At 40.6% G+C, this 22,671-nt stretch overlaps 1 protein-coding gene across 13 annotated transcripts in view; it reads right to left on the bottom strand.

Annotated features, from left to right (window-relative positions):
- The window catches only part of ZNF385B (zinc finger protein 385B), a 485,063-nt gene that overhangs the window by 258,221 nt on the left and 204,171 nt on the right, over nt 1-22,671 (bottom strand). The window contains exon 1 of one of the 13 annotated variants that reach the window (XM_070070521.2): nt 19,758-20,208. The exons of 11 other annotated variants lie outside the window; for them this stretch is intronic. The gene's annotated coding sequence lies outside the window, so the exon portion shown is untranslated. Of the gene's footprint in view, nt 1-19,757; nt 20,209-22,671 lie in introns of those variants that run through there. One more of the 13 variants, XM_051849392.3, reaches the window with a different exon arrangement.

The following is a 22,671-nucleotide window of genomic DNA, read 5'->3' as shown; positions in this document are numbered from 1 at the left end:
TAAATTCCACTCGGTATTTTAAAATTGCATACCTCTGATTATAACAAGTATCGAGGAAAAGGGTTCATATGACTTAATTAACATGACCCACATTATTAGAAAAAAAATTCAGAAGTTCATAAACAATGTGTTAGCCGTCTCATCTTCGAAGGAGCGACTCGATTTAAAGGAATGGTTCAGAGGAAACAACAATGACATCCCTGCAAGCTTGTAAATTTACCCGTAAGGATATTTGTGGCAGCATAATTTGTAACAGTAAAAAAACTTTCTATAGCATAAATGTCCAATCATAAAAACTCATTAAATTACTCATGACACATTCATAAAACCAGACTCTCTGTAGCCATGAAAAATAACACTGTGAGTGAGGAGCTGTTGCAGGACGGTATGTGGCTGGGTAAATGAATAACATTCTAAGCTTATCCTCAATCAGTCCTTCTGTGTGCCTGATGCCACTGAAAGGCCTTTATGCACACGCGACAGGGTGGAGCAAGGAATCCCTCAGGCTCAGGGCTCCTGGAGCTTTCAATATATGACAGCAACAACTGATTTCTGGCAGCATTTTCCTGTATCAGCAGGACCTGTTTTCCTTGTTGTAGTGTGTCAGTTCCCCATCACCCTCTTCTGTGACCCACTCCCTCTAAGCAGCCCAAGAACGCTGCTTTTAACTCCTGCCCCGCTTTCTGTGATGACCTCTCTGTGTCTGCGTGGAGGCTGACATGATTTGCTGGGTCTATACATCCTTCTCCCTCAGCTTCCTTCCATCTCCCACTGTTTTTATTATAACTACAAAGTAAATATACTGTTATTTTAAAAATTGATCTTTTTTATCCCTTATTGCTGATCCCTTATGTTCTGATTCCAAAGCCCTAGCAGTGGTTTCCTTGTTCATTTCCCACATTCTGGAGCCTTTTGCTTTCTTACTGTCTGTCTGCCTCTGAACCAACCCACTGACTAGAATGCAGAGTGATTACACCACAGGCCTATGTAATCGCCATCGTAGTCCTTGGATTTGTGATCATTTCACTGAGTTTTTATTCTTCCTGAATACATGAAGAGAACACACACTAACCTAGTAGCGGTCTCTAATCCTTTGTTTGTTTTTCTGTTTAATTGACTGCCCCGGGAGGCGGAGTCTGTCCTTTGGGCCTTTGAAAGTCATACCTGCGATCAGAACTCCAGTGCTGTCCAGCAGGGTCAGCCCTAAAGCGCTGGGGGCAATTGCTGACGGAGGAGCAGCCTGGTTATGGGAGATCCCAGCTTCCTTCCTGCTGTCCCTCTTGCAGAGGGTCTCCTCCTGACTTACAAACAAATCATGGCAAATAGTGAAGCGGGACAAAAGATATCTACCAAATAGTAGATATTTCATTAAAAGAAATGTCCTCCATCGCCGCACACAGACCTACGACGACACGCTGGTGGCTAACAGCTCTCTCTGAGGGGCGGAAGGAGACTACAGGGGCGGTTGTGCACATTTCATTTCTCTTATCTTTTTATGTCGAAATGTTTTATGAACAAAAGAAACATGTATTATGGTTACCATTAAAAGAATTAATGTTCATTTCACATCATTTTGGGGGCCTGTGCTGTGGCATAGTAGGTTAAGTCATCACCTGTAGTGACAGCATCCCACATGGGCACTGGTTCGAGTCCCAGATGCTCCACTTCTGATTTAGCTCCCTGCTGATGGCCTGGGACAGCAGCAGAAGACGGCCCAAGTCCTTGAGCCCCTGAACTCACCTGGGAGAAACCAAATGCAGCTCTTGGCTCTGGCTCCAGCTCGGCCCAGCCCCTGCCTTTGCAGCCACTTGGATAGTGAACCACCAGATAGAGAGCTCTCCTCTCTCTCTGTCTCTCCCTCCTCTGTAACTCTGCAATAAATCTTTAACATGGTTTTGGCAGCTTTATCTTCAACACTGTGAATGAACCACGTTAAGGGCTTAAAATGGTGGGTTTTTTTCCTCCTGTTTTCAGTTTTCCCTGCTTCCCAATTTCATCATCTTTTTTTTTTTTTTTTTTTTTTTTTTGTGCCATCCACATAGGAAATTCCTCTACCTTTTACTTTAAAATGAGCAGTTACTGAATTAAGGAAGAACAGTTTTCCACATTTACAGACTTTCCAGCCTCCTCACAGTAGTAATAATGAACACATACAACCTTGTTGAAAAGATCTAGGCCTCAGAGGCCTCCCATAGATTCATTGGTCTGCTAGCAGGAGCCCACATTAGGTCAAAATTATGCAAAGTGCCGTGACTATGGCTAACCATTCTAAATGTGTGTTCTGAATCACCTTTGTGCCCAGATTAGAAACAGTTCCTGGACACACAGATGCAGCATTCAGTGCACGGTAGACCACAGCTGGGCTGCTGCTTCCATTTTAACTTGTTTAGGTAAACACCTGACATCCTTGTTCTCTGCTCAGCCACCAATAACAAGAAACGCTATGCACGTCATACCAAAATAGGAGTTGGGGGACTGAAATCCACCTTCTAACCTTGCCCCCCTTTAAAAGGTAAACATAAAATGTTCATGTGCTACCATTATGTGGTTTAACAAAGAGGAAGGCATTCCCTCTTACATTTATCCACAAATGCCACGGCCTCAACCATTTATGCTCACAGCTACCTCCTATATGAATGAGGAAGGTAGAAAAAACAATGCTCATGCAAAGGTTGCCTGTCAAAGAACATCTCAATCAACAGTGAAGCAACAGATCACTCTTCCTAACAGCGTGACAGACACACCACACCTCATTTCAAACATTCATTGGTGCTTTGAGCAAAAGATACTCCCTGGCTCATCCACAGAATAACCTCCTTCCACAAGGGATGGCCAAGAATGCCAAGGCAATCAGCTTTCCCTGAAGATTCAGGAAACGTAAATAAATACCAAATGCAAGTTTATTTTCTGAATTAAAATTTTAAGCACTTTAAGGGAAATAGCAATACTGAAAGTAATTTAACATCTTCTGAGATAATTCAAAATGCTTAACTCATTTAATATAATTATCTCTTAACATTGTTATATGGTCTCTGTTTTCCTAGTGCTCTTTAAAAAGGACAAAGTACCTCTGCTTTTTACCATAATTTTCCCCTTGTCTATACATAATTGAAGAGTTTTCTATCAGAAAAATTGAAAAAAGGATAATTACTGCTCTGGGGTTTTTAGCCAACTATGAACTTGGGAATTAGAGTTTCTGGCCTTGCTTAGTGAAAAGTGGCTGAATTAAATTTTCTTCATCTAACGAGTATCCATCTTTTTTTTTTTTTCTTTTGGTAAAAAGTTTCTCAGAGAAGCTCTTCATAGCCACTGGCAAAGCCCGTAACTCTACTACTGAGACAATGAGATCTGTTTTCCAGCTCATCAGTCTTCATTCTCCAGACAGATACAACTGTTTGAAGAGTTGCAATTACATTATCCCTTGATGCTTCTTTAGCCTCCACATTTGACTGATCCCACAGTTAACAATTAAAAGGCCAAAGGAATTGAGGATTAATTTTTATCTCTAATAATAAAATGTTCATTGTATTGAATTCCTTGGCATCAGCATCATTGCCTTCCTAATTAAAAATACCCTAGTTACATAATCTTGCAGAAGGAGAAATGGAAGTCATGACCTGTTCCTAGACTACAGATTGAGTATAGAGAGTGCAATCATCCTGTCTGTATGGACAGCACAATTTCGATTACTCACAAATGAGTACACTTAAAGTGTCCAGCACAGGGCCCAACATACAGCACATGCCCTGCACATACCAGTTCTCTCTTCTCCTTTGATGGGCTTAGCCCATAGAGCTAAAACTTAATCCACCTCTGGATGTTAAACACCACATGTTTTTGGAAAGCAAACTATGTTTAGTAAAAAAGTAATTCTGATACGATTCCAGACAAAATGTAGATAACGAGGATAGACCACACACACCATCACACATATTTTCCGTTAGCTGGCACCAACGGCCAGCAGGTCCTAGTGTAGACAGCATGGAAGACACCCACCTAGCTGGCCTCTGGCAATCACAAAGGGAGTAGAGCCCAGCTCCTCTCCTTTTTCCCTTTCAGCACCATCTCTCCCTTCACACACATGCACTTCCGCTCACTTGCTCACTTGAATCAAAGGTCATTAGGAAAAACCTTCAGCTAATGTGGTAGTACAGCACACAAACCTTTTTACATAAATATGCACCCTTCCCTTTATTGAGTGCTGATATCATCATGTTACCTTGTGTTAAGGTCAGTTCTGCTCAGATTGTTGTCTCTCACAACAGCTCCAGTGAGAAACATCTACTCCCTCACCTTGTGGAGGTTCTGATCCCATGAGCATCCTTAGTGACGGGGAATCTAAGTTATTCACACACAGACACAGCAGCAGCGCTGAGGTGTGATGTGAGGACCACTCCTCCAGGAAACACTGCCCCACGCTGTGAGCTTCTGGAAAACCTCAGAATCTGCATTCTGAGTGCTTGACACAGTGCCCCAAATGTTATAAAAATTCAGTGAAGGTGATACTTAGATGTTAGGCTGGAAAAGGGAGGATTTATAATAAAAGTTGGCTTAAGGAAAAAAATCTGTGTTGCACCAACTGTTCTTTGATAGACTTGAATCCCTGAGTCTCAACTTCACTGGCAGAGTTAGAGGCTGTAGGAGAGGCACAGGGGTAAAGGACTGGACGACTGGCTGGGAGACAGGGCAAGGTTTGAGTGTGTGATTTAGGACAGCTTTCCTTGATCCCCAAAGCATGATTCTCCCAACTAGCGCTCCCCACACACCAGGAAAGAAACAGAAATAACCAAACACTTCATGAAATCATGTCAGAAGTATGTGTCCAAAATATTCCAACATTTAAAATTCTCCTACTTTACTAAAACTGAATGCCTTTCTCCAACAAGACTGAACTTTTGTTTGGAAATCTGCGTCTCGGGCAATCACCTGAAGCCTACAGGACAGTTAATCTGTGGGCTTCTGAGAACTATTTCACAACTTACTCACATGTGTCAATTCTCTCTTGAGGCAACTGACTAGGCAAGCCAAAATTTATACTGTCTCATCAAGATACATCCACATTCTATTCATTTCAGAATCTGTAGGATAATTTCAATGACAGAACCCACCTTCCACAGAGTTATCGCAGCCATACTTTAAAGCCATGCAGGAAACTTCCCTCGCTTCTTCATACGCTATGCTTTGGCATGTTGAAGAACCATCAAAAATGCCCAGGGATGTCCGAGTGTCCTGTTAGCACTAAACAGGAGTCAGTCGTGAAGGAAATGATTAAACTATCGGAAACTCCTTTGGCAGAAGATGATCTTGACTAGATTCTCTTTAAAAGAATGATTTGAATCTTCAGTATCATCCAAATCCAAGAATAGGCCAATTAATAAACATCACCTTGGTTGTAAGCCATCTTTTAGTTCCTGGTTCCCAGAGTCACCCACTATTTGTGATTCTCCTGAAACACATAATAAATCACCTATTTCTCTGTTGCAAAATTGTGGGCACTGCCTCTCTGGCTCCAGCCCAGCTTCAGTAACTGATCTGCATTACTTCAACCAGTACCAGAGTTAGTCCTGCCAACTCTTTCTCACGTATTACAAATAACCTTCCTGCTGAATAATCTAGAATCATCCAGCTGCTAATTGAGAAGCTAATACGGTCATATTAACGTTAGGTGCCTGGTTCGTAATGTTATAAAGTAGGCGTCATGGGGTTACTGAGCAATGATTCAGAGGGCAGCTACAGAGTTAGATGGACCTGGGTTTCAGCTGTGGCTCTGATGTGTAGGAGCGCTCTGGCCAGCAAGTTGCCCAAGCCTCCTATGAATCTCAGAATCCTCACTCATTAAGTGATGGTAACAAAACTTCTATCTCATTGGGTTTTTATTAAAATTTAAAATGAGACTTGCATGATAGTTACCCAAAGGACCGGTAAAAGAGTTTTTTCAACTGCTGAGAGATACCCTACTAATATTAGTTATGAAAAGGGCACACACACTTTAGAATTATAACGAGTTCTAATCATAGATCTGTGTTTTAACTTATTCATCTGTAACGCAGGGCTGGTGCCACCTACCCTACAGATTTGGTGTGAACACTAGGAAGAATTTTCTCATCCTCTGTCTAAGGGCTCTGACTCTGCCAGTAACGTCTTTCCCTTCTCTGCCCTCCGGTTCTGTTGCCAGGCAAGTTCACCAGAACATTTGTGGTCCTGAAATGAAAGAAAGGGGAAGGAGTAGAGAGTAAGGAAGGGCAGGGGTTTGGGGAAGATAAGAACTGAAGGGTGCACCTAGAAATAGAAGTACTAAGAAGGATAAAGGGAATTTCCTGGAATGCTGTTTCCTTTATTCCCGTCAGAAATATTCAAGGAAAGTAAAAACCGCTTTATTTAAAAAGGAAAGAAAAGGCTCTCTCATTGTTGGACTATGTTCTCTGAGCGCCAGTGCTCTGAAGCTGTGCCAAATGTGTCTTGGACTCCACTGCATAATAAATATTTGGGACTTTGGGGACTTCTACTATTCCTGCAACAGATTTGCCACAGGATACTTAATATCCACATTTTTAGCATTTTTGAGAATACAGTGCATTGTTATTAACTACAATCATCATGTTTCACAATAGGTCTCTCTGAAATATTCCTTCCTTCTAAGTGAAGTTTTGTATTCTTTAAGCAAACATCTTCTAAAGCCTCCCTCACCCAGAAGCTCTAGCCCCTGGGAACCATAATAAACACATATAACTTTATCTGCCAATTAAGAAAAAAGATTAGATTTTTTAAAAAATATACTTTGTAGTTCCAATTTCTTGCATTTTATTGTAACAATTAACCTATTAAGATACACTGAATATGAGCATGTGAAGAGAATTCTTCTTATGCTTTCAGGTGATAAGATGTATATGAAATTGCCCCAAACTCAGTGAGGTTCCATTCCATATGTGCAGAGTCCTATGTCAGTAACTATACTTCAGTGCATAAGCAAATAAACAGAATTACTGAGAAAGAAATGTCATGGGAAATCAGCATTGTCACGGACACAAAGTCTTCTTAATGTCCCAGAAGCATGTCATTGGGAGAGATACTTCTAGGACTTGAACACTATGAAGTATGGTGAGCAGATAAGCACTTCGCTGACAGTGTGACAGGTACAATGCGTGAACCCAGGAAGGACATCTTAGTGAGACCTGCACCAGAGGATGCATCCTTCTATGGACTGGGAAACAGAGGCAGGAAACACCAGGAGTTCAGCAGAAACAGAGTCCTAGGCAGCTGGGTGCAGAGCAGGGCACACAGGGAACAGCAGCATGAGAGAGCAGCTGGGAGGGACAAGGAAGAACACGGACAAGAATGCAGAGAAGGGAAAGTAAGTGCACTGGGCTACACAGACAAGGCAGTGAGGCCCTATGCAACGGACAGTCTCTACCCTGAGGTGCGCCCATGAGACTGACCTTCAGGGATTCTATCTCTTCCATCTCTTAACCCTGCTCAGAACTTTGAAAATATTCCCTTCATTAAACTCTCATCATTTATTCTAGGAAGTCATCTGCCATATGTCCAGACACCAACCAACAGACTCAGGTAAAGTGCTAACTGCACAATGAGAAAAGGAAAAGAGGGCCTGTGTTCCCCTCCTGAAGGAGGCAGAGGAGAAGAAAAAAAAATATGTGAGAACTAAGACATCAGACTAACAATCTTGGGTTAGAGGATATTGATTATCCTCATGTAAACTCAAAGCTAGATTCATGGTAATATGACACATTCGGAATGAGTTCCACAGACAATTTTTTTGAGGGGATGAGATACAGCAACACAAGTTTTGAAGAATCCTATTATTCTGAGTTGATACTCAATGTGGCACAACAGAAACACTTGAGATCAAATCCCACTTTCACCACTTACTCTCTCGAGTTGCTTATTTTTTTCTGTGTCTCAAAGTTCCCATCTGAAAACCAGGACCCACAAAACCTTCTTCACAGGATTCTGATGAGAGTGTGGATATGGATATGAGCTTGCTCAAAGTAACATTTTAACAAATGACAGTTGTACGTCATCAAATTCTTTCTCACCACAAGCCTCATCTTAAAATTCTCAAAAAAAAAAATTGTTACTTTATCAGAAGTGCCTAAATCTGGGTGAGCCCAATCAGCCCCCTTAGCAGTGATTTAGGTCTAGACAAACAAAGACTTCTCCGGTCCACTCCACCTGCACCCACCTTGCTGGCCGGAAGGCTGCAGCTTGAGAGACTCTAGCAGTCAGCACGGCTGGTATAGCTCCCTTTGGTGAAAAATGAGCTCTCAAGTGTTTTCTTTCTTTTCAGGAACATATTCTAAGTCACATCAAACTGTGCTTCATGCCACACTTTAAATCCTGAAGCTATTAATCATTTGAAGTCCTAAGAATTACCTGTGAAGAGTCTAATAAACAAGCAGTATAGGACACTCAAACACTAATAGGACTCAAAACCCCACTTTCAAAGTCTTACCTATTTTTGTACCATATTTTCCAGAGCTACCATTCTTGAGAAGTTTGCTCAAGGTCTGCTATGTGACATAAAAATGAAACAGCCACAGCAAATATATTTATGAACAAACACCTAAAGGTCATTCTGCTCTTTAGCATGTCTATCTTTTTCCATGCCATGATCTTCAACACTACCACACCTCCATCCCCTCACTCAGTAAGTACCGAGGGCCTGCACTGATCTCAATTATTGGCGAAACTGTGGGGAACAAAGTACACATCCTGACGAAGCTTGTGTTCTAAGTATGAGGTTGATGAAGCTTAATGCACTGTCCACATCTTAGCTGTCACTATCTATTAAAAAGCACCAAATTTTCAATGAGTCTACTGCTACATAAGTTTCCCAAATAAAAGTGCATTTCAGGTCAACAAATAATTTTTAGTATAAAATGTCATATGGTGCCTGACAAGAGATGTCCATTAAACATAATTATACTAAAATTATTTTTGTTGGTGATCTGAAATTCAAATTGAACTGGACACTCTTTTTATTTGCTATATCTGGTAATGCTCAAAATGTCACTGCTCTGCTCCCTACTGAGTGACTGTGCACATAGTTTAGCTTTTGTGGACCTCAGTCTGCTCATAGGCAAGTATAAAATGGGGGGGGGGTCCAAGGGACATTCCAGGTCCCCTACAAATCCTTAGTTCCAGTTCTTCCCTGAGCAGGTCTTGTCACCACATACATCCCTTCTGTCTCCTCCATCCTTTGCATAGACTTTAAAACTGGCTATTGGCCGGCGCCGTGGCTCACTAGGCTAATCCTCCGCCTTGCAGCGCGGCACACCGGGTTCTAGTCCCGGTCGGGGCGCCGGATTCTGTCCCGGTTGCCCCTTTTCCAGGCCAGCTCTCTGCTATGGCCCGGGAGGGCAGTGGAGGATGGCCCAAGTGCTTGGGCCCTGTACCCGCATGGGAGACCAGGAGAAGCACCTGGCTCCTGGCTCTGGATCAGCGCGATGCGCTGGCTGCAGCGCGCCAACCGTGGTGGCCATTGGAGGGTGAACCAATGGCAAAAAGGAAGACCTGTCTCTCTGTCTCTCTCTCTCTCACTGTCCACTCTGCCTGTCCAAAACAAAAAAAACAAAACAAACAAACAAACAAAAAAAACCTGGCTGTCCATTACTGCTACAAGCTCTTCTTTCCTCAGCGCACCTTGTTGATAATCTTGATCAGTCCTGTTTTGCCCAAGGCTATCAGATTAATTCTAAGTGCCTCAGGTTTGAGTACCACTTCACATTATGACATGCTTTGGTTTCAGGTGCATCACTGCATTTTGATACATGTATTTCTTTCTTACTTTCCAAGTAAAAACTTGCTGCTAACATTGTCTTTCATGTCTCTATGTAAATACAGTTTCTCATTTACTTGTCCCAACATTAGCAACCTTCTGAGAGATCTTCTCTCAAATAAAACAAGCCTATTTTCAGCAGAAGATTTTCCAGGGATCCTGACCCTATCAATTATCCACAGTTATTGCCCTTCCCCCTGTGCCTGCTGGAGCTTCCTCCACACCTTTTTGTTCCCAGATAGAACTACGTGCCTCCTCCCATGCTCAGCCAGTTTTCTGGTCTTCCGTCTTGAGTGTCCTGAGGGGTCCTGGAGCCGGGACCATGTGAATGCTGGAGACTCAGTGTGGTCCCTGTACCAACAGCATCATCTCCTGGGAGCTTTTTAGAAAGTACATTCTTGGTCTCTGCTTAGGAGCTACTGATCAGAACCTGCCTTTTTAAGTTTGAGATGTACCTGTTCAGAACACCTCTTGTCAGGCACAATTTTGGCATTATTTCCCCTGAGAAATATAGGGGTACATAATGTGGTCCATATTCATTAAGGTATCCCAAGAGAAGTCTCCTAACCTTTTCAACCAAGGCACACCTGCAAGATAACATACTTGAGAACGGAGGCTCACCTCCAGTAGTGACTCTTCCCACCCACCCCTCACTCCATTGGTGAGGCACTCCCAGTACCCTCAGGTTTCCTGGATAATAGCTGTGAGGAGGGCAAGAAACACAGCCATCATGTCTCAACTTCTAACTGTTCTCTACTTGAATGAGCACCAGGGAAACATGAATTATGATCTTCCATCCCTTATAGGCTCTCTCTTATGAACAAGTAAATTGACTCATCTTGGAAATGGAGAGAATAATACAATAATGAATTCTGATACAGAGATGTTTAATGAATAATTTAAAAGCACTTTACAATTTCAAAGTTCTCATAGCTTGGTAACTAATAAAAACAATTTAGAGTTTCATTAGCTACGCTTTTTTAAAAAATTTGTGCTTTGTTCCATAGAGCTATTCCCCAAAATGATAACAGTGTAGCATCATTCTAAGTACTTTCTATGAAAAAATCACTAGGAGAAAAATATTGACAGGACCAAGACAGAGTAACTTTCTAACTTGGTAGACAGACATTTGGCTCCTATGTCTCCAAAGGATTAAAAAAAAAAAAAAAGTGAAGTAACCAGGTCTTTGTCTGACTGTAATATCAATCTTTGGATTGTAAGATATCAAAAGACAAAAAGAATTCTGCTTTATACTGAACTCTTAAATAACAGGAATTTTCAGGATTAAAAATAAAAACACAGTGCCTTTTTTCTCATGATAGGAGCAATGCCATCAAAAGTATAAGGGGCCCAATTAAGTATGAAGCCTAATAACACCAATGAAAAGATTGGTGGACTCATTTACATTCAAATATAGAAAACTACTTTCGGGGCCAGCACTGTGGTGCAGTGAGAGAGGCTGCCACCTGCAGTGTGACATCCCATGTGGGCACTGGTTGAGTCCCCGCTGCTCCATTTCCAGTCCAGCTTGGGAAAGCAGTGGAAGATGGCCCAAGTCCTTGGGCCTCTGCACCCGCTGTGGGAGACTTGGAGGAAGCTCCAGGCTCCCGATTTCAGATCGGCCCAGCTCTGGCCATTGCACCCATTTGGGGAGTGAACCAGAGGATGGATGACATCTTTCTCTCTGCCTTTGCCTCTCGTTGACTGCCTTTCAGATAAATAAATCAATTAAAAAAAAAAAAAGAAAACTACTTTGGTACTACATTCAAGGGTCAAAACTCAAAGAAACATCCAATTATTGTTAGGAGAGATAAATGGAGAAGCAATTCTTAAAGATTCAAATTCACTGCACTATTAAATTCTACACAGAAGTTTCCCATATATCATTGTCAACTCATAACTAAGCTGACCTGATAGCTAACTCACAGCCACAGAGATTTTAAAAAATCAGGTCTATAATTCAACACCACATCTTATTCAGTTATACAGTTAGGATGGCGAGGCTTTCATCCTTAAAACAGGTGGAGTGATCATAAATCTACAGCCAGACTATCGAGAGCTTGGCTGCACTTAACACTTTTTGTTTTATTACTGTGGACTTAACATCACTGAAGTGGCTGTGTGAATATGAGCCGCTAATTTTAGCAAGTTAGGAAATTCTCGTGCAAAAGATACATTTAATTCTTCAAGATAAAATAGAAAATTGCCCATGAACTGATATTTTAAAGTTAACAGACACTGTACTCAGCATGTAGATGTGTAACCACAGTTTTGTTTCGAGAGCAGGAACCAAATCAAACATTCTTGGAATGGAAGAGAGATTGGACTTGGAGGCTTCATGGCACAGCTACAGGATCTTGAAAGAAGAGCTTTAGTTTATCATCTTGCTCTTTGACTCATTCTTTAAAAAAAAAAAAAAAAAAAAAAAGGAAAAACATTCTACTTCTTCAGTCCCATGATACTTGTTTTTACGTGGCTAATATGGGTTGGTTAACTGTGACACTCCTGAGATCATGACTAGCGCTATGATGCTTCCCTAGCTCTGAGAGTTTTATTCCACTGACTGTACCTCAAACTAGGGAGACCACATAATTTTTGTCCAACCACAAACATTTCTGAGTGTGGAAGTGCCTGCCTAAATCATACTTGAAAATTAGCTATAAATGGATCAAAGACCTAAATGAATGAGCTAAAATTATAAAAGCATTAAAAGAAAACATTGGGATAAATTTTCATTATTTTGGATTTGGTAGAAGATTCTTAGATATGACACCAATTGAATGAGAAACAAACGAAAAAAGAAATTGGATTTTAGCAAAATTTTTTAAATTTATGTTTTAAAGGACATCAAGTGAAGACAACCCATAAAATTGGAGAAAATATCCCCAAATTATCTATAAGAAACTTGTATCTATACAGATATTATTAATATTTATAACTCAATAAAAAGATTAAATTTAAAATGGACAATGGACTTAAACAACATTTCTCCAAGAAAAATACACAAAAGGCCAATAAGCACCTAAAAAAATGCATGATATCATCAGTTACCAGGGAAATGCAACTTAAAATCACAATGAGATACCACTTCACATACACTAAGATGTCCAGAATCAAGTGCTGATGAGTATATGGAGAATCAGATACTTCAAATACTGTAAGTATGAATGCAAAACAGAACTTTAGGAAACAACCTTAGTTTCTTTAATAATTAATCATAGAGTTATCATATGACTCAGTTATTCTAGTACTAGCTAAATCCATATCCAAGGGAAACTAAAACATAGGCATATAAGAAAACTTGTACATGAATGCTTATAGCAACATTATTTGTAAGAGCAAAACAGTGCAAATAACAGAGAAATAGTTAAACAAAATGTGGTACATATAGACAATGGAATACTATTCAGCCATAAAAACAGAAATTCTGATAATATGTTACAACATGGATGTTGACAAAATTATGCTAGGTGAAAGACGTCAGTCTCCAAAGACCATAAAGTATATTACTGCATTCATATGAAAGTCCAGAATAGGGAAATCTACAGACACACAAGGTAGATTAGTGATCCTTCAGTGATGGAGGTGTCATGAGGAAGGTGAACAGTAAAACAGAAGATGAGAGCTAAAGGCTACATGGTGGTTGTGTGGTTTTGTTTTGTTTTGGTTTTTTTTTTTTTTTGGTACAAAAATGCCCTACACTTGGCTAAAACCACCCAATGGTGTGGTATGTCAATTTCTTTTTTTTATTTTATTTATTTATTTATTTATATATATTTTTTTGACAGGCAGAGTGGACAGTGAGAGAGAGACAGAGAGAAAGGTCTTCCTTTTGCCGTTGGTCAATTTCTAAATGTAATAATTCACTAAATCTTTTAAAAAAGAAAAATATATGCTGACTCAGTAGACACAAACTGAGATTACACTTGGCAAATACTGATGCATTGTGACTCACCTCTAATCTCACCCACTCAACTGACTCAACTCACTCTTGCAGAATAGGACTGGTGAAAGTCTCACCAGTTCTACACTTAAGCTGAAACTGTTTTGTAAGCACAGGTCGAAAGGAAGTGGGTGGGGAAATTTTTCAAGTAGAAAGAAAGAGCTTTGAGTTATGTAGTGATATTCTCATGTATAGTAGCATCTAAACTACTGCTCAATAGGCTGTGGGTCAACAGGACTGGCCGGTAAAAGCACTGACAAGCAGACGAAGCATGTGCTTACAGCACCTGCAAAGCCAGGGCTTCCCAAAGCAGCTCAGCTTCAATGAAATTTTGAAGAATTTTTAATTTTAAAAACTACAGAAAGCAGCTGTTTTTATCTCAGCTAAATATTATGTACATACAGTCATCATTCAGCACCCAACAGGGATTGACTTTCAAATCCCTAAGGACATCAAAATCTATGATGCTCAAGTCCTTTGTGTAAAATGACACAGTATACATCCTCCTGTATTCATACCCAGATTACTTATAAAGCACAATACAATCTAAATGCTATGCAAAGAGTTGTTACATCGTATTGTTTAGGGAATAATGACAAGAAGAATAATCTGCACAAGTTCAATGCAGATGCAATGTTTTTCTGGACATATTCAATCTGCAGTTAGTTGAATCTACAGTCACAGAATCCATGCATATGGAGGACTGACTATACCATTTGAAATCAGAAGGACTCAACTTTTAGGTTTTGAAAGCTTAATATAACTCATTTTAATTATAATATCATTGGTGCTAGGACCGTCTACAGTTATCAATCAAGTCCTATGAAAAAAGAAAGATAGATAACAGTAGTCAAGCAAAATGCTCTAGCTTAGCACAGGCACAGACAGAAGGGTCACAGCAAGGACCAGGGAGAACCAAAGACCAAAACAGCATTCCCCACCTACACTGTTCCTCTCACTGAAAGAACTGGGTACTTTCAAGAATCTCTAGGTCCTGAGGAATCTCCAATTACCTGGAATTAAATTTGTCACTATCTTGGAGTCAGATTTAATTTTTTTATTAAAATGAACATATGTGCCATTTTTTGGCTCAACTTATTTTGTGGAATTCACAAAATTCTTATATACCCATCTAACTAAAACAATACACTAGGCCTTTTGGTTTCTTTGACATACAGCTGGAGACCAGAATATAATATTCCTAGATGAAGCCAAGATGGCAACTGAGTGAGAAGTTCCAGTGACCACCTCCCTCCACAGACACCTATGTGAGCAGCCAAAGACCCACCAACTGACATTCACAAGAGCTGCAGAAGGCAGATGAGAGATCCCAGAACCTTGTCTTATAGTCATAAGCAAAGCTGCACTGAAGAAACCAAGAAGAAAACAGACTCACATTTCATCCCTCCCCCAGCTCCAAGGAGCACAGAGTGAAGAGGCACCACTTGTATCAGAGAGAGAATGAACTGAACCTCAGTACCAGGCCCACTGCAAAAAACAAAAACAAATCAGAAGAGCCCCTGTCCCCAGGCCTTTACACATAACGTGAGAATTTGGAGTCTCTAAAGGCAGGCAGTTTCTACCACCCATTCACCAAGGACTGACAGAAAGTGAAACCCCCACCCTATGGAGAGGCACAGAGAAGAGCTTAGGCCTGTGCCTTGGAGCTCAAAGTCAGGCTAATATGTTGAGATTCAGCGCCTGCTAAAGCCCAAAGACCTCTACTACCCCACAGTGCTCGCAGACTGAAGCTCTAGTGTTCTTCTGGGTTAGACTCGTTTGGCCTGCATTACTGCCAGCCTTGGATTGGCCTGGAGGAAGCCCAACAAAATTCAACAGAACACAGAGAAACAACTCCATATTTTAACAGATTTCATGGGGAAATGGAAGTAACTAAACAAAATCAAGAAGAAATCTTTCAGTTTAAAAATACACTAAGTGAAACTAAAGACACAATAGAAAGTATCAGTAGTAGGATAAATCAAATAAGAGAAAGAATCAGTGAGCTTAAAAAGAGGCTACTTGAAAACATACAGTTGGAAGAGATAAAAAAAAAAGAATCAAGAAGAATGAAGAAAGCTTACAGGAATATATGGGATGGCATGAAATAAGCAAATATTTGAATTGTTAGGATTCAAGAGGTACCTGAGAATGCCAAGGGGGTGGAAAGCATATTCACAGAAATGATGTCAGAAAACTTCCCAAATCTAAAAACAATAGTCCACCAAGATTACTGTGTCCAACAAAGCCATCCCTCAGATATGAGGGAGAGAAAGAGACATTCCCAAAAACAAGCTGAGAGCATTTATCATCACCAAACCTATGATACAAGAAATGTTAAAGGGAGTTCCTTAAACTGAAAGAGATGCTCACAAGTGTGAAGGCAATGTCAGAAAGTAAAAAAAAAAAAAAAAAAAAAACTCACTGGTAAGCGTAACTATACCAACAAATTAAGGGTGCTTAACTACTGCAAACATGGTTTGTAAACCATTTATATCTTTACTGTGAAGTAAAAGACTATAATTACTACACTGAGATGTTAAGAGACAGGCAATACAGATAAAGGTCTAACTAAGGTAACATCAAAAATTCCAAACGTGGAGAACAGAACACAATGTAGAGTTCTTTATTAGGATTTCTTATCTTTTTGTTATTATTATCCCTTTTACTCTTTGTATCATCAGTATTAAGCTGCTATCATTTTAAGATAGTTAGTTACAGCCAAAACAATTTTTTTGCAAGATTCACGGTAACCACAAAGAAAAACCTATATATGGACTTAGCAAAAATAGCAAGGAATCAAAGTGAACCACTAGGGGAAAAATCACTTAACCACAAATGAAGACTATAATTTAGGGGAAAAAAAAGAAAAGAACTACAACAAAAACACAAAAAATGTATCAAAATGTCAGTAGTAAGAATTTACCAATTGGTAATTACCTTAAATGTCAATGGACTAAATTCTCCAATTAAAAGACACGGAAGGACCAAATGGATTGAAAAACGAACCCAAATATATGCAGCTTTTAAGAAACTCACTTCACTTGTAAGAACTCACACAGACTAAAGGTATGGAAAAAGATATGCCATGCAAATGGAATCTATCAAATGAAACAAATTTTAAATCAAAATCAGTAAAAAAAGAGACCATGAAAAGTCATTATATAAAGGATTCAATAAAGAAAGAAATAACATTTGTATATATATGCATCCAAATGCATAAAATAAATATTAACAGACCTAAATGGAGAGAGATGCATCAATACAATAATATTGGGGGATTTTAACATTCTACTTTCAGAAATGTACAGATAATTTAGGCAGAAAATGAACAAAGAAATGGCAAAGTTATATTACATCCCACTCAACTGGACCTTAAAGACATCTACAGAAATTTCCAATAGCTTTAGAATATACATTCTTCTCAACAACACACAGAATATTTTTCCTGATGGATCATATGATAGGACACAAAATAAGTCTCAACAAATTTTAAAGTATGGAAAATATATTGAGTATCTTTTCTCACCAAAATGTAATAAAGTAGAAATTAACAAGAAAAATAAACTATACCAACTCATGGAAATTAAACAACTCACTTTTGAAAAACCAATGTATCAAGGAAGAAATTAAAAATTTTTTTGAAGCAAATGAAAACAGAAACACAACATATAAAAAACTTTATAGCAATCAATGCCTCCATAAAAAAAAAAAAACAGAATCAGAAAAATAACAACTAAACAACTTATCACCATACCTTAAGAATGTAGAATCCATACCTCAAGGAAGTAGAATGGAAACAAATAAAACCCAAAATTGATAGAAGGAAAAAAAAATAAAACTCAGCAACAATGACATAGACAGTAAAAAAAAAAAATCAATGAAATGTAGAGCTAGTTCTCTGAAAAGTAAACCAAGTTGGAGCTGGTATCATGATGCGATGTGTTAGGCTACAGCCTATGATGCTAGTATCCCATATGGATACCAGTTCAAGTCTCAGCTGATCCACTTCCAATCCAGCTCCCTGTTAATGCATCTGGAAAAGCAGGGGAAGATGGTCTCAGTGCTTGGGTGCTGGCCACCCACATGGGAGATTCAGATGGAGTTCCAGGCTCCTGGCTTTGGCCTGGCCTAGCCCTGGCCATTTTAGTTATAAGAGTGACCCAGTGGATAGAAGATCTCTCTCCCTCTCTCTCTCTTCCCCTCTCCCTCTCCCTCTCCTTCTGTAACGTTGCTTTTCAAATAAATAAAATAAATCTTTAAAAAATAAGAAAATTAATAAACCATTAGGTAGACTAACCAAGAAGAAAGGAATTTCAAAAACATAGAATTAGAGATGAAAATGAAGACATTATCACTGACATCACAGAAATAGACAGGATTGTTAGAGATTACAGTTACAATGAACAACTATATGACTGCAAATATGAGAACCTAGAAGAAATGGGCAAATATCTTGTCCAGATTGAACCTTGAAGAAAACACATACTGAAACAGGCTAAATAATAAGTAGTAAAACTACATCAGTGATTTTTAAAAAATCAAAGGCAAGCTAGAATCAGATGGCATCACTGCTAAATGCTAACAAACATTTAAAGAAGAACTGACACAATTTTTTTTAATTATTTCAAAAAAAAAAAAAATAGAAGAGGAGGGGAGTCTTCCAAACTCATTCTCTGGAGCTGGGGTTTCTTTGTTACCAAAATCAGAGAAGGAAAACAAACAAAGAGGAAATCTACAGGGCCATAGCCTTCATGAACATAGATGTAAAAATCCTTAACAAAGTACTAGAAAATCAAATCCAACAGCACATTAAAAAGATAACTCACCATGGATGAGACTCCAGGATGACTCAACATGTGCAAATCAGCAAGTATGATATACCACATCAACAGAATGAAAGACAAAATGCATCATCTCAATAGCTGCAGGGAAGGCATTTAATAAGATACAACCTCTCTTCATATTATAAACACTAACCAAATTAGGTGCAGAAGGAACATATCTCAACATAATAAAGGCCATATAAAACAAGCAAACAGCTAGCTTCATTCTGAGTGAGGAAAAGCTGAAGACTTTCTTTGGACATCTGGAACTAAGCGAGGATGCTCCCTTTCACCACTTTTATTCAACAAAGTACTGGAAGTCCTAGCTAGAGCAATTAGGCAAGAGGAAGAAACAAAGATCATTCAAATTGAAAAGGAAGAAGTCAAGCTGTCACTGTTTGCAGATGACATGATCTTTTATAAAGAAAAGCCCAATGACTCCACCAAAAAGCTGTCAGAACTATAAACAAACAAATTCAGCAAAGTTGAAAGACACAAAGTCAGGTTACAAAAAGTCAGTAGTGTTGTTAAACACCAATAGTGAATCACCTGAAGAAAGAATTTTAAAATGAAATCCCCTTAACAATAGCTACACAATAACAAAATAAGTGGGAATAAATTTAACCAAATATGTGAAAGATCTCTGCAATGAAAACTATAAATCATTGTTGAAAGAAACTGAACAGGACACACAGAAATTGAAAGACATACTGTGTATATGGATTTGAAGAATCAATATTGTTAAAATGCCAAAGTGATTTACAGAGTCAATGCAATTCCTATCAAAAAACAAATGACATTTTTCACAGAACTAGGAAAAACACTACTAAAGTCTGTATGGAACCATAAGAGACAATGAATAGCCAAAGCGATCTTGAACAAAGCAGGAGGTAGTGTTGTGGGACAATGAGGGCAATCTCATGCCAAACTGGAATTTTCAAATGGACAGGGACAGTAAGCAAAACTAAGTTTACTGAAAACAAGCTATCTCCCGCCACAGCAGTCAGGAGGGGCATTCCAAGGGAGGAGTTGCCAGAGAAGCTTGCAAGTGCTGCTCTATTGCACAAAGTGGCTCGCCCGCTCTGATTGGCACCTTTTGGTAAAGCGAGTACAGATTTAACCAACCAGAATGCCAGAATAATAACCAGTCAGCAGGCAGGGATTAGGAACCATGTCTTAACCTTTCACTTACCCCTCCAGGGATCCTGGATGAGACCCAAATATGTTGTGGGAGTTCTGCAGTTGGTGTTCCAGGGGCAGTGGCAGGAGGAGTCTGTGGCTCTCACTGCTCAGCTCTGCATCTTATCTCACAGGGGTGTGGCAGCCTCTTCTTCGTGCTGGATTCTTCAGGAGCAGCACAGCTCTCCCGTTACCGTTCTTCAAGTGACAGCCTCAGCCTCACAGTTCTTTCCTCTTCACCATGCTCTTCAATTGCTGCCACCTTCTGGGTTACAGCTTCTCTTCTCTGCCAGCTCCATGGAGGAGTGCTTCTGCCTTCTGTACCGGGAGCTTTGTCTCTTGACCATGAAGAATGAGGCACATGTACAAGGAAGGAGTCAGCAAAGTTCTTCAGCAGCTGAGAGTGTTTGCACCAGAGGGTCGGCTGCCTCAAGCTACCTCTCAAGACTCCCTGGCTTGAACTTATAGGCATGTCTAAAGCAGGCAGTTCTCCCTGATTGGTCAATATGCATATTAATTAGGCATGCTATGTGAACCAATCAGGGAATGGACACTGGAATAGCCTGTGTTTCATAGAAGTATGCAGGGTGCTCCATCAGGTCCTCTCACAGACTCAAGAACATCTGAAGATTACATTGTATATGTCCCCCCCTTCTGGGCTCCCCAGTCTCCTATCTCCCCCTCCTTCAGGGCTCCTGCAGTTATAGCATGTGTTTGTTCTTTCCCATGTTTTCCCTGGAGGCACTATCAGTATTAACACTATCTGATGTTTAAATATATTACAAACCTACAGTAATTAAAAACCAAAGTACTGGAATAAAAATACATCCATTGACCAACAGAACAGAACAGAGATCCTAGAAGTAAACCAACACATCTACAGCCAAATGATTTTTTAAAAAGGTGCTAAGAACATGCATTGAAAAAAAAATCATAGTCTTTGGGGCTAGCATTATGGCATACTGGGTAAGGCTGCTATATGCAACACTCACTAGCAAAAAGGAAAAAAATGAAAATGAAAAATGGTCAGAGGAGGGGCCTCTTTGCTGTGGCAAAGCAGGTAAGGCTGTCATCTATAGTGCTGGTATCCCATATGGGCACCGGTTCAAGTCCCGGCTGCTCCACTTCTGATCCAGCTCTCTGCTATGGCCTGGAAAAGCAGCAGAGGAAGACCCAGGTCTTTGGGCCCGCACACCATGTGGGAGACCCAGAGGAGGCTCCTGGCTCCTGGCTTCGGATTGCTGCAGCTCTGGCTGTTGTGGCCAACTGGAGAGTGAACCAGCAGATGGAAGATACCCGCCCCCCACTTTGCTTCTGCCTCTCTCTAGCTCTGTCTTTCAAATAAATAAATAAATCTTTAATAAAAATGGTCAGAAGATCAAAACAGAATTTCCAACAAGATGACATATAAATGGTCAGTAAGTACATGAAAAAATGTTCATCACGAATCATCCGGGAAGCACAAATAAAAACCACAATGAAATATCATTTTACTCTAGCAACATTCACTATTATCAGAAAAACAAAAGAACGTATGTTGGTGAGTAAGGCCATCCAGTGGGGCTGTGGGCCCCTCAGACATAGGTAGAACGTCCTTCACAAGCAGGCACCAGCTGTGGCTGGAAAGCCCGTCTCCAGACCAGCTGGCATCTCCCCCACTTATAGCTTCTTGTGCTGCATGTGTGACCTTGCAGCTTTAAATCATACCTTCAGCGTGGGTGCAATCTTTCACCCACAGCTGGCAGGGGAAGAGGCAGAGCACCTGGGGAGAGTCGGACCGGCTCCAGGAGATCCCGGCTATCTTGTGTGAGTGTGCAGTTTTATTTTTTTTTTTTTAAGATTTATTTATTTGAAATGAAGTTACAGAGAGGCAGAGGGAGAGAGAGGTCTTCCATCCACTGGGTCACTCCCCAGATGGCCGCAATGGCCAGAGCTGCGCCGATCCAAAGCCAGGAGCCAGGAGCTTCCTCCAAGTCTCCCACATGGGCACAGGGGCCCAAGTACTTGGGCCATCTTTTACTGCTTTCCCAGGCCATAGCAGAGAGCTAGACTGGAAGTGGAGCAGCTGGGTCTCTAGTTGGCACCCATATGGGATGCCAGCACTGCAGCTGGTAGCTTTTACCTTCTATGCCACAGCACCTGCTCCAACCTTGCAGGTTTTTTTTTTTTTTTTTTTTTTTTTTTTTTTTTTTGACAGGCAGAGTTAGACAGTGAGAGAGAGAGAGACAGAGAGAAAAGTCTTCCTTTTCTGTTGGTTTACCCCCCAGTGGCTACTGCGGCCAGCGCAACGCGCTGATCCAAAGCCAGGAGCCAGGTGCTTCTCCTGGTCTCCCTTGTGGGTGCAGGGCCCAAGGACTTGGGCCATCCTCCATTGCCTTCCTGTGCCACAGCAGAGAGCTGGACAGGAAGAGGAGCAATCGGGACAGAAGCCAGCACCCCGTCCAGGGTTAGAACCCGGTGTGCCAGCACCGCAGGCGGAGGATTAGCCTATTGAGCCGTGGCACTGGCCCAACCTTGCAGTTTTTAAATCATGCCCTCAAGTTAGTTGCAATCTTCCAAGCAGCGCTAGCAGAGGAGAGGGCTGAACCCCTAACGAGACAGGCCGTCTCCAGGAGACCCTCACTATCTCCATGAGCCCCAAGCCAATCAACATACATATGTGAAACCCCCCGTCCAGTGGGCACCCCCAATAGGATAACCCAATGAACAGATAGTAATGCCTTAAAAACCCAGAACACTTCCTGAAGGCCAGTGTCCCATTCGGGCACTCCACCTGGTCTTCACTCACACCAGACGCTTTCTCTATTGCTTGTTTCTGCCTCTTTACAGATTGTTTCCCAGCTTTCTATTTCTATACTAAGCTGAGGAAAAGAACCCACGAGACTCACCCTGGCAACCACCCTCTCCTCTGTGACCAGTAATGGCGA

This window comes from Oryctolagus cuniculus, chromosome 3 (assembly GCF_051225735.1).
Source record: "Oryctolagus cuniculus isolate XC-2025 breed Fujian yellow rabbit chromosome 3, ASM5122573v1, whole genome shotgun sequence".
In the NCBI taxonomy this organism is placed as follows: Eukaryota; Metazoa; Chordata; class Mammalia; order Lagomorpha; family Leporidae; genus Oryctolagus; species Oryctolagus cuniculus.
This window is presented reverse-complemented; position numbering and strand designations above follow the sequence as displayed.